This window comes from Tachypleus tridentatus, chromosome 6 (genome assembly GCF_004210375.1).
Source record: "Tachypleus tridentatus isolate NWPU-2018 chromosome 6, ASM421037v1, whole genome shotgun sequence".
NCBI classification, from domain to species: domain Eukaryota; kingdom Metazoa; phylum Arthropoda; class Merostomata; order Xiphosura; family Limulidae; genus Tachypleus; species Tachypleus tridentatus.
The window spans coordinates 132563631-132580125 of NC_134830.1; the positions used below are offsets into that span (position 1 = coordinate 132563631).

At 31.2% G+C, this 16495-nt stretch overlaps 1 protein-coding gene across 8 annotated transcripts in view; it reads left to right on the forward strand.

Moving 5' to 3' along the window:
- The window catches only part of LOC143253690 (E3 ubiquitin-protein ligase TRIM37-like), a 67264-nt gene that overhangs the window by 43520 nt on the left and 7249 nt on the right, over positions 1 to 16495 (forward strand). For all 8 annotated transcript variants that reach the window (XM_076507942.1, XM_076507948.1, XM_076507946.1 and 5 more), the window contains 5 exons: positions 1443 to 1555; positions 1883 to 2139; positions 6000 to 6188; positions 8205 to 8400; positions 9376 to 9515. The gene's annotated coding sequence lies outside the window, so the exon portion shown is untranslated. The remainder of the gene's footprint in view (positions 1 to 1442; positions 1556 to 1882; positions 2140 to 5999; positions 6189 to 8204; positions 8401 to 9375; positions 9516 to 16495) is intronic.

Below are 16495 nucleotides of genomic sequence, written 5' to 3' on the forward strand. Positions count from 1 at the left end.
GGATGTCATGTTTCATAGGTTCTCTTCAGGTGATTTCTAAAGGGGGGCTGACCTAGATAACTATCACACTAGTTCCTCCACTTCAGTGTGTGATTCTAGCCCATGCTAGTAAGGGTATGGTATCACATCTGAAGATATTTTCCAATGCTGAAAATGCATTTCCAATAAATTAGCTATATCTACTTGTGTTTTCCACCCATTGTCTAAAGTTCCAGTGCATCTTTTCTTGCTTAATCTCAAAGTGATGATTGAACAATCACTGTAGAGGGAGTTTGCTGTGCGAGGAGGGCATATCACACTTCTGTTGGTTGAAGGTTGTTGCATGCTGTAGTACAGGAATACTGTATTGAAACAAATTACTTTAGGTGGGAGCCTCAAATCTAGTAGCAAACAAAAGATTGTGCACAAAATTGAAGAAATGTCATACAAGAGGTATTTGGAAAAACATTTTCAATGTTGGAAAATGTTAAAATTCTATTATTTAAGATGTAAACTGAACATTGCTAGCAAATGTGAATAAGTCTATCTTTTAGATGTGAAAGTAATGTATAATGAAAGTAATGTGAATTTTGTTTTCTCAACTTTTCATTAAAAAACAAAACTGGTGACTACTGCATTTATTGTGGAGTTCATTGCATATTATGTAATTATGTATTTAAGTGATCTTATTTCCAATGTATGAATGATTATTTTGGTTTACCCATAAAAAAAAAAAATTAATTTTTGTTGATAAGGAAGAATCATATTTTTGCAAGATTTTTATAGTGTGCCATCTTAGGTTTGGGCAGGTACCATTATTAAATTGAGAATTCCTTGGAACCAGTAGTAGTTTTTATTGAGAATAAAACATTTTTTTAGGCTATTAGCATAGAATAGCTCTCATTTGAATAAAATTGTACTATATAATGTCTCAAAAATCAAAATAGAATGATTATGCATCATGAAAAATCATTAATACAGGCTCAGCTAGTTTTATTAAAAAATCAATAATTATAAACTTTAAAGAGCTAGTAACTAACATTCTCAATCAAACTTATTAAATATGGACTCACAAAAATTGTAATTATTGTTTTTTAATGTTAATCATGAGTGAAATGCTCAAAATGACCGAGTCACCTGTTTTCAGCCAGCTAGTTGTAATTAACTTGCATACACAAGTTGCATCATTAGTAGGCAGTCAACATATGTCTCCCTAGAAGTTCAAGTGGTAAAACTGAGAGCTTATCACAAAAAAATAGGGTTTTTGGTATTTCTAGTGAGCACAGTACTGATAGCTCTTTGTGTAACTTTGTGGTTATCAGCAAATATCTTTCCAATAAGAAAGTCTTAGGTTGTCTTTCAAATCAAAATTTTGAAACAGTTGTGCTTGTATTAACAATTTTTTAGATTGAGACTTCCTAAAGAACAAAAATATCTTGTTTTATTTTCATATATTTTATTAGGGTTTAAGTGAAGGAGAAAATGAAGACACAGAAGTTCCTGCTCTGAATGGTTGTGTGGATACGACTTTAGATGATAATAGCAATGATGAAAATGATGTAGATGAAGAAACAATGTAAGCAAGTGATTGTCCATATAATTTTCAGGTAGTTTATATGCACATGGCATCCACAAACTTGATTATGTAGAGAATTTGTTACATTCTTTGTTAACCAAAAATTTTAATATGACTCATCATGTTTAAAATTAGTTGGTGTACAATGACAGTGAAAAATCAAAATTTTGGTGATTTAACTGTAAATCAAGTGTTTGTATGATCATTCATTAGTAATAATTTAAATATACATGTATACATAATCCAATCACAGAGCTACTAACATGTTCTTATGTATATTAGGCTTCACATGTTTGGTATGTCTAAGAGTTCACTGTATAAAATTAGGTCAGGAGATAATGATGTTGAACATAGTGTAACAGCAGACAGTGGATCCAGTCTTACAAGACAGCAGTGTCATAGTTGGAGAATACAAAGCCTTAATCTGCCAAGTTCAGATGCCTGTGATTTGGCTCGGATCCTACCCCCCATTGCAGAAAGTAAAGATAGAACTTGTTCTGTTATGGAATATGATGAGTCCATGCTGCTTAAGCTGTTGGAGCTTCCTCAGTCATGGGACAGTCTTCATGGTCACCAATCTCTTGGTACGTATGAATATGTATGGATAAAACTGAAATGTGGGTTCTAGTCTAAATTGTTAGATTAACTTCTGTGGTAAATCTTCTCTCACCATTAGAGCAAAGTATCCATATACTTACAGAAAACTATGATTTACAGCCTTATGTTTAATAAACGGAAGGTCTTCAATTGGGTAAACAACAGTTTCATTTCCTAGTCACATAATTACTGAATAACATTTTAAAATCATCCAGATCATATTTTATATTTGTATGGTAGGGAAGTTGTGTCCCACAGTGAGAAACTAAGTAGATCAGATGATAATTTGTCACTCAGAGAAAGTAAAGATATTATCTTGGACTAATTTTTATAGTATGTATTCCCATGAATAAACCTACAAGCTTCATATTAACAGACAGCAGAGTTCTACTCAATAACATAAAGCAATATTATAAACAAATTGCACATTAGAAACCCATACTGAGGTATCTCAGTAAAATTCTTATTTTAACATCTGCCACATGAGCTAACTCAGCATCTGTTTGTACTTGTCTAGGATGATCAACAAGGAAGTCATTTTAGAAACTAGTGAGTTTGCATTATTTTGGTAGATCTTAATGACTGAAGCTTGACACAGCTTCTGAAACTAAAAGTAAAAACAATTAAATATTTAAAAAAAATACAACATGGTGAAGTCCATATGGTTTATACTTGTTCAATGGTTCTTTATTCTGTTATTTTCACTATTGTATCTCAGTATGGATTTGGTCAATTTGACCCCAGTTGTAAACACTAAATTGTGTTCCCTTCCTTGCAGAAATGGCATCTTTAATTTGAGAATTGCTAGGGAAATTATGTATCATGCATGTGCTTCAAGTTCAACACTGCATATTTTGGACTTTTACTGTGTTGTTAAACACTAATTTCTCCTGTAAGATTCCAGTCCCTACTTTTGAAAGTAACAATACTTTTGTATCCATTTTCAATGTTTCACTGTCATGCAGTAATTAATTGTATGTTATGTTCTACACTGTGTTCTGTTGTCTTGAACATCCTATAAATTGTGCCCCTAACAAAGCTGTGACTTAACCAAAAAAAAGCTAATGTAATTTTTATAAACATGTACTAAAAGGCAGTGTCATGTTATGGCTATCATAGAAATATGCATTTCACTGGGTGGAGATATTTTAATCAGCATAAATGTTCATCACAACCTTATCAAGAATAACAGCTTGATCAAACAGTTTTGATTACTCACTGCTTAAGTGGTTTTAAAAAAAATGAAAGATAATTTAAAAAGAGATGTATCAATCAGAAAATCTTTAAAGCAGTAACAAATGAAAAAAATAAAAGTAGAAGAGGGAGTTTGTCTTGTTAAGAGAAGTATTGTTCATTTGAAAAGTTGACAGCCAAGAGTGTAACAGTTGAACTAAAGTAGGGTTTATTGTTATTAACTAAAGTTCAACAGTGTATATTTCTAAAGAGAAATGCTTATTGCCAATTTAAGCACATTTCCTGGGCAAAAGCTCATTAAAACACTTATTTACTGTTAAATCTAGAGCTGCACTAATTTATTAGTAAACAATTTGTTTACTGTTAAGTCTAGTGTTTCACTAATTTATTAGTAAACAAACAATAAAAGTTTTTGTAAAGCCAAGCATTCTATCTGCTAATAATCTTGAGGTAACTGAACATGTTTTGAGCAAGTTAGGCCTGGAAGAGTTGGGTGAGCAAGTTAGGCTTTAGAAGAGTTGGGTAAAATTTAATTTCTAGGGATTGATTTCATTACTTGTTTCTGCTTGCTATAATTTTCACACAGTAAAATGTTTATTACAATATGTGCATGTCTATAACATTTTGCAAATTTTCAGTAAACATTACAAGGTTCTGATACAGTATCAAATATTTTTATCAAGTTTTAAGAATTTTTAAGTAATGAGAAAAAATGCACAAGAAAATCATCAGATGTTGACTATCCAACATGCAAAGTAACTTTGATTTTAAGGTTAAAAATACATGTCCAAGAAAATTATCAAACTTCACATGCAAAATTTTAACCTCCAGGTAATTATCAAACTCTTAGAAATTTTAGAAAGAAACTTGGGTTTGGCCAATTTAACCAACCTTGTAAACAGTGAAGTTAGGAAATGGATGCAATTTATATTTTTACATTCTAGAATAACTACAGATTATAACAAACCACAAGTATTTAGTTTAAAACCTTGAATTTCATTACATCATGTATATTGACCTTTCAGCCATGCCTGACTGCAATTACAGAAGGTGCAATGGTGTGCACATGCATGTGTATGACCATATCCAGTAGTAAAAAAATGGTCTTTACAAAGGAATCTGTTTTGACTGTTTTAGTCTATCAATATTTTGTAAAATAAGCTAAATTTTAGTTAACACACACACACACACACACACACACACACACACACACACACACACACACACACACACACAATGAAACATATGCATATATATTACTACTTACAAAAAATTCTTCAGTTTATTTTTTCTTAAAACATACAGAAATACAGAAAACATGGGTCTCATCTACTTAAATTTGTACTTTGCTATAATTTGCTAAGCTTTTTCAAATTTTGCATCTGGTGAATGTAAAAGAAAATACCTTTTATAGGTTTTGTATATGCATTCAGAAATGACAAAAATTCATGAGTTACTATATCAACACTACAGAATTCCATTATAATTTATCTAGCATAATAAACAAGCTATATTTGGGTCTAAAATGTATTTCAAGCTCCAATATCTCATCTCTCCACTTTTATTTTACGATAGAGATTTTCTCATGTAAACACTTCACAAAGTCTGAAAAAAAACGTGGGGGGAGGATATTCTAAGCTGTTGATTGGTTATACATGTTATAAAGAAAAGTAGTTAAATAATTTCTAAAAATGAAAGATGGGGAGGCACCTTGGTTAATTTGCAACATATAATAATATCTCGGAAATGATAAGTACGACGTTAATATCAATAACCTGAGTTTCTAATTTGTACGAAACTAGTTTGTATTTGGATATTATAAACAACTAATCTTAACCAAAACTGCATTAAACATTCAAAGTGACACACCAAAATCAATATTTAGAAATTTTGTTTTAATATTTACTTTTATATTAAGACATTAACTAATGTATAATACTAAAATTTATATTATAATCTACAAATTAATACCAAACTTTTTGACATTCATAAAATAGTTTTAATAAAATGTTGGATTAAGTGTACAGTTGTGATGACATGACATTTGACCCATAACTGTAGAAAAACCTGTTGAGATAGGGTTAACTATTTGTATAGCTTCACTCCATTGAAATTGAATTTTTATATTCTTGTTTTCTTTTACTCTATGAAACTTTTAAATCATTATCTGGACTTGGCATGTTGTTAATTATCTATTTTAATGTTACAGTTTTGAAGTCTTTAAAAGTAGTAATTTGAGATGTAATCCAATCTTATGCAAGATTAACTTCACAATGTTTTGGAATGAACCTTTAATATATATTTTTGTTCCTTTCTCAAAGGATAATGTTGGTAGAAGCTATGGTTTAATGTTTAAATCTTTGTACAGTTTGAACATTACAAAACTGGCATTTAGTGTGTCTGCTAGTCAAATATATGAATTAGAGCTGTGCATATCATGTATGTGAAAATTAGTGGAGATTAAACTTTAAATATTACCTGACCTTTTTTTCTTCATGAATGTTATTAAAATGTGCAGTGTTTTGTAAGGTTTTGTTACTCTTCAGTGATATTTTTATCTTGTGCAAAAAATGAGTTTCATAAAAAGTTCTTTGGTCAATAAAGAAATCGGTAACATATGGTTTACAGTCGAAATACAACTCATCCTTCACAGGTGGCAGACAGAAGAAGAAAAGCCATCATGGAAAGCACACTACTGTGTTGTCATCTTTGCTGGCAAGGTACTCAGTTTGTGACACGTGTGCTACTTCATCTGAAGCACAATCAAGTTTGAGCGATCCAATAACAAATCAGCTAACATCAGGATTAAACCATAGTAGAAACACATCTTCCAGGAAGAAGTGTAAGTAAAATCTACATGACAATCGTTGAGCACAGAAGATTAAAAAACAATGTTTGTCTTGCAAATGATATATCCAAATATATGTTGGTAACATTAAAATGCATACATTTTAAAGATAGAATATTGTCTATGTACAAAAGTATTTGTTTCCAACAATACTGTACTATTTAATCAAGTTTTTGTTTTAGACTTAAATTTTATTATTACTTCCATCTGCTTTAACTTAGAATCAATTTTAACATTTACATTGGTGATTAAAGCATGAGGGAAAGTTCTTTGTCTGTGGAAGGAAAACCTGTCAGAATGACCTTTTACATTTGTGTAATTACAAAGCATGATTTAAATTTAATGTGAAGAAAGTAGATGTTTTCTGGAAACTGGGTTTTGATACCCATGGTGGGCAAAGCATAAATAGCCCATTGTATAACTTTGTGCTTAATTCTAAACAATGTGAAAAATTTCCATGTGAAGTTTAATTATTAACTTTAAAAAAAAATCCATATGTAATTATCAGGTGAGTACAACTGGTAGCATCATAAGTTGATTGATTTTCTGATTATTTATACTGTTAAGTAATTTGATTCTGAAAGTTGTCTTAAATGACATGGAATGGACATGTGAAGAAGTAGAACCCCGAAACCCAAGCAATAGGTTTGTTGCATTCAGAATAATCATTGGATGCTTTCACCTGTGTTAAAATAATGTCTAATGTCTGCAGCAGGAACTTTTGAGTGCCCAAACGATACAACAATTTTTCTATAATTAGTGGCATTTTATAGAATGATTTGTGCCTGTGAACTGCAGAGTTACAGTGCAATTCCAACTCCAGGAAACTTTGTGCAATTAACTGAGGTCAGTTTTAACTGTACCCTGACACATTTACTTTCAAAGGTCATTACTGCAACCACTTCAAAGAGCCAATTTGATCAGTGAGAAACCAAAAGGCAGATAGGCTGTAAATATTATAGCATCATTATCTATTTGGACTTGTATTATATTTGCAGACTAACTGCCATGTTTTGGTTATGTTAATTGGATGCTTTTTCTTAGTCATACCTTACTGGCAATAATGTTTTCTTATAGTATAATGGTGTGAACACTTAAGCATGAATGTATGCAGAGCTCACCCTGGTATTTTTTAAACACTAAATGTTTAACTAACTGATAACAGCTGTAACTTGTAACCAACGTATAAATCCTTTGGAACAACAATGTGAACTTTAACTTTGCTTGTTGCAAGAGTGATAAGAAATTGACTTACCTTTTACAGCTTAGGCAGTGGTACTTAGTACAATTTTGATGTTTCCATTTCTTACTTGCCAGATAACACACTTGCAGCTTCAAACAGTTAATCTTTCATTTATCTGTATGTTTGGGAGAAACTTGTGAACAAAGCTGTTACTTGATCAGTTTTGTTGAGCTGAACCTATGTGAATTATCTTGTTTTTACTGTTCATAGAGATTCCTACTTTATATACAGTGGACTGCCATGTTCTTGGGTTATTTCCAGTGGCAAAGTATTTAACTTTTTTTAATAGCTGTGGTCATGAAGGACTCAAGTTTTACCCTGGTGGAATTATGCCTTCTCTTGTTTTACTGATACAGCTTAATGGTACACATCTCTTTCTCAAAATGTTAAAACTTTGTTACTTGCATGTTTTTATTATTTCGAAATAGGAGAACTTTGTATCAAGAAAAATCTTTAAACCATCCCATCTAAATTGCAACAAGAGTGTTAGAGCTTCGTACAGCTGCAGAATGGCCTGTGGCTTGTAAATTTGAGTATCCAAACTTGTATCATAGATAAGAACAACCTTCTGTGTTACACAAGATCCATTATTTGATAATTTGTTTTGAAAAATATAGGAGAGGAAAAATGTATGCATTGATGGTGTTTTTAAAAAACTAAAAATAGATGTGACAATTCATTATTCAGAACTACTATTTGTATGTAAAGTGGTTTAGAGTACTTGTTTTTGCTATGCTTAATGGTGTTTGTTTTGTACTTGAATAAAGGGGAGGATAAAAGTAGGACATCCTGTCACCTTTCAGACCTCGAGTCCTTAGAGAGACTCACCCTTTCTCCCATCTCCTTGTCACCTGACCATGTTGGGGATATATCCCTTGAACAGTTTCCTATTTCTGAGACACCCTTCTCTGAGACTGCCTGCATCCCAGCACTCAACACAGCTAGGCTTGTAGCTAGAATGAAGTAAGTTAAAAATTGATCATTTAGTTGTTTGTACAGATGTGTTTTTTTTTTCTTTTTCTTTGTTTAACAATATTATCTAATAGATGAGTTCTGATATAGTTTTATTAGCATACTACGATACTGCCATCTGTAAACATATGAAGTGGTGAAGAAAAACTGAAAAAAAAAAAGGACTTTGTTATCATGTAAACTATTTTTTACTCAGTTAGATTCTGATAATACTTTTGGTGTTAGCAAACAAGAATGAGACTAGTATAAATCATTGGTTTATTTAATACACTTTGAGATATCTGCTACTGGTTAGAAAAGTGTGGTACTTATCAAGATATAGAAGCATGACTGTTGTTTGTTAAATATATACTGTTTAAAATCTAACTGGAAATTCTGTTTTACTTGTTTAATTAGCTTGTACATAGTTTATACATGTGAACATTTTTAGTCTTACAAAATTTTGTAAGGTATGGATTATGTACAGAAACCAGTGCAAATTAATAGCTTAATTTTTTAACATTAAGTGAGATATATATACACACTCTAATACAAAAAGCACTGATACCTGTTAGGTAAAGACAAATTTTAGAATGTATAAGGAAATGCTAAAAGTTGGCATTCAAAGAGAACATGTATATTTTGTTTATCTTAGCATGTTATTTTCTTGTTGAATAATACAATAGTATGTAGTTGATAAAAGCTATTATGAAATTAAAATAAGTCAAAAAATTAGGAATGCTTCACTCAACTGGATAAGTTTTACTCTACAAAAACATTTATCACTGTATACATAATGATTTTAATAGAAAGAATAATTAAACATACGTATGCTGGCTTTTAAGTGATGTAAAGTACTGAAATTAATTATATGCATTTGCAAAGATCTATATTTAATGTAGGCTTTTATTAGTTTTATCACTAAAAATATTTGTTTATAATGCAGGTTTATTAAAATAAAATGCTTTGTTGTTCCCACTGTTATAGTGAATTGGTAGCTCGGACGCGTCCTCATACAGATAAGAAAACTGAACACACTGATGGTACTTTACAGAAGTCTCCAGTGCAAGATTGTTCAGAATGTGTAGAAGGAACAAAAAATCCCACCACTTCTGGTGATAATACTGGTGAGTTTCAAGAGTCTTGAATGTTGTAATAACTATCTGTTTCTAAGAAAATAACTACAACTGTTACTAGTCAATTGTTTTCAAGAAGACTTAATTATTACACTGGATGTAAACAATTTTATGAAGTTGTTTTACCTTGTAATTTTATTAAGAAATTAAAAAGTGCATATTCTATCTCTCATGTGATAAACAGGATTTTACCATATATTGTTTTTGATTTTTCTCTAAATCATGTATTTGTTTCTTGATTGAATACTTGAATTATAGGAAGTTGTACCTGTGCACCCCTAAAATAATTTTTCTTTGCTATAAGTGAGACAAGATTGGTAAGCCTTTCATTCGTAACTGTGAAAACAGCATTTGATATTTTGAAAATAAAGTTTAATGAAACAAATACTTCAGTTCAGTTTTATCATAAAATGATTACTTCATATTTTGTTGCAAAGAAAATAAGGCTCTAGTAGTATATTCAGAATGTGGAAGTGACGTAATTTGTATTAAATAACACAATTACTAGATAAATATATTTGTAAAAACAGTTGGTATGGATAGAGAAAACTCTATGTAGAGGAGTGAACAACGTTTTGATCTTCGGTCATCATCAGGTTCACAAAGAAAGAGGTAAATGAACGATAGCTGACCACATGTTTGGAGGCAGTTGTGTAATTGAGTGTAGGAATGTAGAGGGTGTGCTTAATGTTTGATTATATATTAATATAGGTATAAAGGTGTTCCTTTGTATTAGTTTATTTTGTCCAGATATGTAGAAGACACGATTGCAGGATTCACACATTCAGAATGAACACTTAATTTTTCAATCACATTAACTCTAGACATTAACTTCACATGTGAACAAGAAGAAAGCAATCAAATATCATTTCTTAACCTCAATATTACAAGAACTGATACACAATTTAAAACAGAAATCCACTAAAAATCACTTATACTGGACTATACATTCCTTGGGCCTCAACACATGAAACAAAATAAAAACTCAACATACTAAGAAACCAAATAAACACAGCCATAAAACTTTTCTCACCAGATAAAATTAACAACAAATTAGACAAAATAAAATATATTTCATCAACATCAATGTTTCCTCCACAAACTGTAGAAAACATATGCACATACCTGCACAGAAAGCAAAATCAACCAACAAAAGTAAATATATCTCACGAATCAAAAAATCACGAAACCATATACTGCTGTATACCATATATTACCAACATCAGCAGAAAAATAACCAACATTTGGCAAAAACTAGTTACAAAATATAACATTCCAGTTAATGACAAATTTATTTAAAAACCAGGCACAAAACCAAGGTCTGTACTACATAAAAACTACACTGACAAACATCACACCAATATTATTTATAAAATACAATGTGATAACTGCCACAACTTTTGTATTGGAGAAACAAGTAGAAAAATGGAAACCAGATTAAAATAACAGACACCTTCACAAATTTTCGAACACTGCAAATCAAACAACATAACCATAGAAAACACCCAAATACTAAATAAAGAAACAAATGCAAAATTAAAGAAGCCTTACTTATACAACAACTCAAGCCCAAAATAAACTACTACAAAGGAACACCTTTATATACTTATATTAAATATAATCAAACATCTAAGCACGCCCTCTACATTCTTACACTCAATTACACAACTGCTTTCAAACATATGGTCAGCTATCGTTCAGTTACCTCTTTCTTTGTGAAGCTGACGATGAACGAAGAAGGTTGAAACGTTGTTTGCTCCTCTGTACAGTTTTCTCAACCCATACCAGCTGTTTTTACATATTTTTCTCTACAAGTGGGTTTTCTCATCATCATGGACAATTACTAGATTGTAATTTTGGCAAATCAAAGTAAGACTTTGGGTTTGGTGGTGTACATTTTACTGCAACATCAATATAGGCTTAATATATGTAACAGTACTGTATCTAATGTATATTTCAACTTACTAGTAAATCATAAAACAGGTTATTAAATAAATACAATCTAAAAACTAGTTTACTCTGTATTGTAAGAATTAATTTGTTTATTTCAACTATGATCCATTAGTTTAAATTCAGCCCATAGTTATAAGTGGTTGTAATATAAATAAGGCTGAATACAAATTTGTGATGATGAGAAAACCCACTTGTAGAGAAAATTATATATTTAAAAAACGGCTGGTATGGGTAGAGAAAGCACTATTGGAGGAGCAAACAACGTTTCAACCTTCAGTCATTGTCAATTTCACAAAGAAAGGGTAGCTGACCACATGTTTGAAGGCAGTTGTGTAATTGGGTGTAGGATTGAGGCTGAATAAATTTTACTGTTATTAACAATAGGTATACATGAAAGACTAGTATTTGTCACTTAAGGACTGTATAATTAAAAACTGTATCACTGCTTTGTCTTCACATTAAAGTAATATAATTGGATCTTCAACATTAGGTTTAACAGTAACTGTTAACAGTAGGCTACTGGTATTTGATATTGATATTTATTTTCAGGGTATAAATATAAGTACATTGGTTAAGGCTAGTGCAGGAGTTAAGTGTTCATACTTTGTTGGGTGTAATGGCTACTATGAGTGGCTTTTATTTGGGGAGTTGTTGCATATACTTTTAAGGGAAGTAGTAATAAAGATGTGAACTTTTTTTTTTTTTTTTTTATAGAGTTGTAGTTTGAAGGAAAATTAAAGTGCAGGCAAAAGATAAAGATCAGTGTAGACTGGGAAATGGAAGCAGGATTTCAGAAGGAGATTAAATTTACACATTCAAGGGATACATCTGTTAACAATGGCATTCAATAGATAAAGAGCAGTGTAGACTGTGGGAAATGGAAGCAGGATTTCAGAAGGAGATTAAATTTACACATGCAAGGGATACATCTGTTGACAATGACATTCAGGAAGTTCAAAGATCTGATCAATAAATTTCAGCCCTTGGCTTCTGCATAAGAACTATTGGAGGGAAGGAAAACAAAAGGGTCAGAGAAGGATGTGGATGATAAGGAAGTTATAGGTGATTCCTTGACAAGGTGTGTGGATAGAATTGTGTGTAGGGTCAATGGGGAGAAAAAATCAAATTATGGTACTTAAGGGCACAGGTGGAGGATATAACTGATAGAGCAGGAGGTATATTAAAGGGGGCTTGATGTATCTAGATTTTCAGAAAGCATTTGATAAAGTACTATATAAAACACTACATAAAAGTGCTGTGTGAAAATCTATATATTTGTGGGGGGTAAGTTATCAAATGGGATAAGAGTGACTGGATGGAGGAAAGAGTTGTTACAAATGGAGTTATGTCAAACTGGATTAATGATTGTCTTAAAATCATTGCTCTTTATGATTTACATTAACATAGATGAAGGAACAGTCAATAAATTAAAGTTGCTGAAGATATTCTCTTGGCTGTGAAATGGATGCTCGTGATTTACAGAAAGATTTAGATCATTTATAGAGTTGGGCATTTAAATGACAGATGGGTTTTAATTATAATAAATTAAAGATAATGTATGTGGGTTATAATTTGGATTGGAATAACTTGAACAGTATTATGAAGGAAAGGAGTCTTGATGTAATAGTATCAGTTTCTGAAGCCAACCAAGCAGTGGTTGGGCAAATAGGATATAGGTTGTATCTGCAGAAATTTTGAATACAAGTCTAAAAAGATTATAATTTTACAGGTCACTGGTTAAGGCACATTTGTAATCTTAACCTTAGGAAAGATGTTGAATTGTTGGAAAGGGTCCAAAAGAGAGTTACTAGAATTGTACCTGAGTTGAAGGGATTGTTGTAATACGAGGAGAGGCCAAAATCTCTCAAATTGAGTTCTCTTGAAAAAACTGAATATGATGGTATTCAAGATTGTAAAGGGAAATGATAATGTTGATGCATCATCTTTTTTAATTTAACAGTGATAATAATAGGACTAAAGGACACAAGTATAAATTTTGGCAGTGTAGGAGTCATCTTCAGTTAAAACAGTTTATTTTTTTTAGTAAGTTGAGTGGCTTTTGGAATGGGTTGTGTTCAGGTGTTGTAGAGGTGGTGAATTTAAACACATTTAAGAAAAAGCTTGATAAAGCCAATTCTTATCATTCATATAGTTAAGTTTGTTTTGTTTGTTTAGAGGTTGCGACAGCCAAGATAATCAATAGGTTCCATGTTGTCCTGAAACATTTACATTATGTTAAAACCCTCATGATTGAAAGTTTGCATTGTTCAAACTTATTTTTAACTAATCAACTTCATACTGTGAGGGAAGATGAAAAGAAGTGTAATCTAAGTATTGATAGCCACAGAAAACGAAAACTACTTTAAAATCATTTTATTTAAGACAGACTAATGTATAATGAAAGAACTTTGCCTTATTAATTAACACATTATAGATTTTATCTGCTTTTCTGTGTGCTTGTTCAAAACTGATACATGAGAAATAGGTTTCAAGGTGAATTCAAGATTATTATTTATAGTTTGAGATGCAACTCTAACTAAACATTTGAAATGTTTGCAAAATGTTTGAAAAATGTTTGCATCACGTAGTTTGCATAATTACTGGAGATTTTGTCAAATGTGAAAACCGAGAGATATAAGGTTCATATTATAAAAACAGATATATTTTATTTTATTTTTAAGAGACTCCATAGTAGACCAACACTGATAGGGAACCACCCATGAATAAATAATTCATTTTTATAAATATCAGAGAAAAATTTATATTAAACCCAACTTTATTAATGTGACATACTTAAAATAAGTACTTGAGTATCTAAATGTCTCAGAAGCAAGAAAATTGTCAATAATCTTTGGTAAAAGGCTGGGAGATAAACTGAAGTGTAAATAGTCTTGAAGGCTTAGCGTAGCTTATAAGTTAGGATATCTGAATCTATGTGAATTCTGTATCATTGCTACAAAAATACCCTTTACACTTTAGGGTCATGAATGCACTATATAAACGATGGTCAAATCCATCTATTTGGCAAGACAAGAATAGCCCAAGAGTTAGCAGTGGCTACTGTTGACTGTCTTCCATCTAGTCTGTCAGTTAAAAATTAGATAATATACATATAATCTTCTATATGAAAATTTTGAGAATGTCTACACGAAAGAAATGAATTATTTGTATAAATGATTCTATCAGATATGTTATGGGGAGGATGCTAGCCATACTAAGTAACAGAGATACATCAGGTAAATTTTGATTCCTTAATTTGTGTGATTGATCCAGATTGTGTGTGTGGTTAATATATAAATGGAAATAATGCACTTTAGGATTTGAAACTTTAGTGTGAGAAATAAGAATTTTAGGGGCTGTCTGCATCAAGAAATGTTTAGATACTTCTGTGTCATATGACATTAATATTGTTCTTCAGTTTTTATGATTATTTGAGACTAAATTAAAGAAACTTGTGTTACAGAAATGCTACTGTTGCTTTTAAAGACAAATACAAAACTGAAATATTTTGTCATACATTAATTTCATTAATTTCAGACCAAAAAAAACAAAAAATATATATACATATTTTTTTTAAGAAGCAGGAAAAAGAGATTAAAGGCAAACCCTAGTATGTAGGTATATTATGAAACAAACCAATATCTGAGTCCTAAGATAAACATTAGTACTTAGGAACAACAATATAAAACAAAACCAGCAGTCTTGATAAAAATGAAATAGGAACCCTATAATCTGAGTACTTTCGAAAGGTTGACCTTTCTTCAGGGGCAAACTGGGAGTGGTAGTGTGATTGAACAAGTGATATACATTAGAGGGTGCTTAGTTACATCATGGGTGTCAGCCAGTTTTCTAGGAATTGTTTATTTCTGTGTAGTATTATAAGCATCTCATTTCTGGTACAATGTAGCCACTAGTGAGTGTGTGTGAAAGGGGGTTAATGATATTTTAATTTTGAAATGGCTAAATGTGTGTGTATTTTTAAACAAATATGTTTAGGTGTTTAAGTAGAATAAAGATGACATCTGGAGAGTGATTGAAAAGATATTATACCAAACAATTTAAAATTTAACTTTGATATTTTGTGAAAAAGTAAATGAAGTTATTTTTCCTTTTCTGACAGATGAAACTAATGACTGGAGATCACTGATTCCTGAATCCAGATTAATTCCTAAAGGTTGAACAATGTTTAGTTTGGCAATCCAGTATGCTTTTTATTTCTCTATCTGCTTTAGTTTTGAATCCTGTTTCAATGCCAGTGAGAGTAACATCCTTAATGGAGTGATCATGTTGGTTGAAGTATTGAGCAAAAGGGAGATCTTTTAAGGTGTTAATAGAAGGTTAATAGTTGTTAAAAAGACCTCTTAGTTGTTTGTTTGTTCTACATATTAATTGCATTTTTACACTATATAAGATGGTGTTTTTCACAAGTGATTTCTTTAGATGTTTTCAAATTTCTATGATTATGCTTGTTGGAAAAAGAATTGGTTATTTCTATGAATTTGCAGGTTTGACAACAGGCTTTATTGCATGGACAACAACCATTTTGGGATGGGATGTAATTTATTTTTTATGTGAACAAGGGTATCTTGTAGAGTTCTGCTTTTTCAGAAGGAGACAACGGGAACTTCAGGAAATATCTGTTTGAAATGACTGTTGAGCTGTAGTAGATGAAAGAGTTTTTCCAGAAGTCTGGAAACATTTCCAAGTTTAAAGTGACAGGTAATAACAAGAGGAATTCTATTTGAAAGTTTAGTATTACTCTGATTCAGGATGTTTTTCCACTGAGTGTTTGTTAGCCTTCTCAATTTGCTTGTGAATTTCAGTATCTTTATGCCCTGTTTGTAACATTGTTTTCTTAAATCTTTAGTGTGTTTTCTTTATTCTAAGAGCTTGATTGTAGGTATTGTTTCATTTAGTGTGAGATGGGTGACAGCTTTTATAGTGAAAATACTGTGGTCTGTCTGTAGGGTTTTTGTAAAAGTCAGTTTGCAAAGTTCCCTTTTTTAGAAAATATGTGT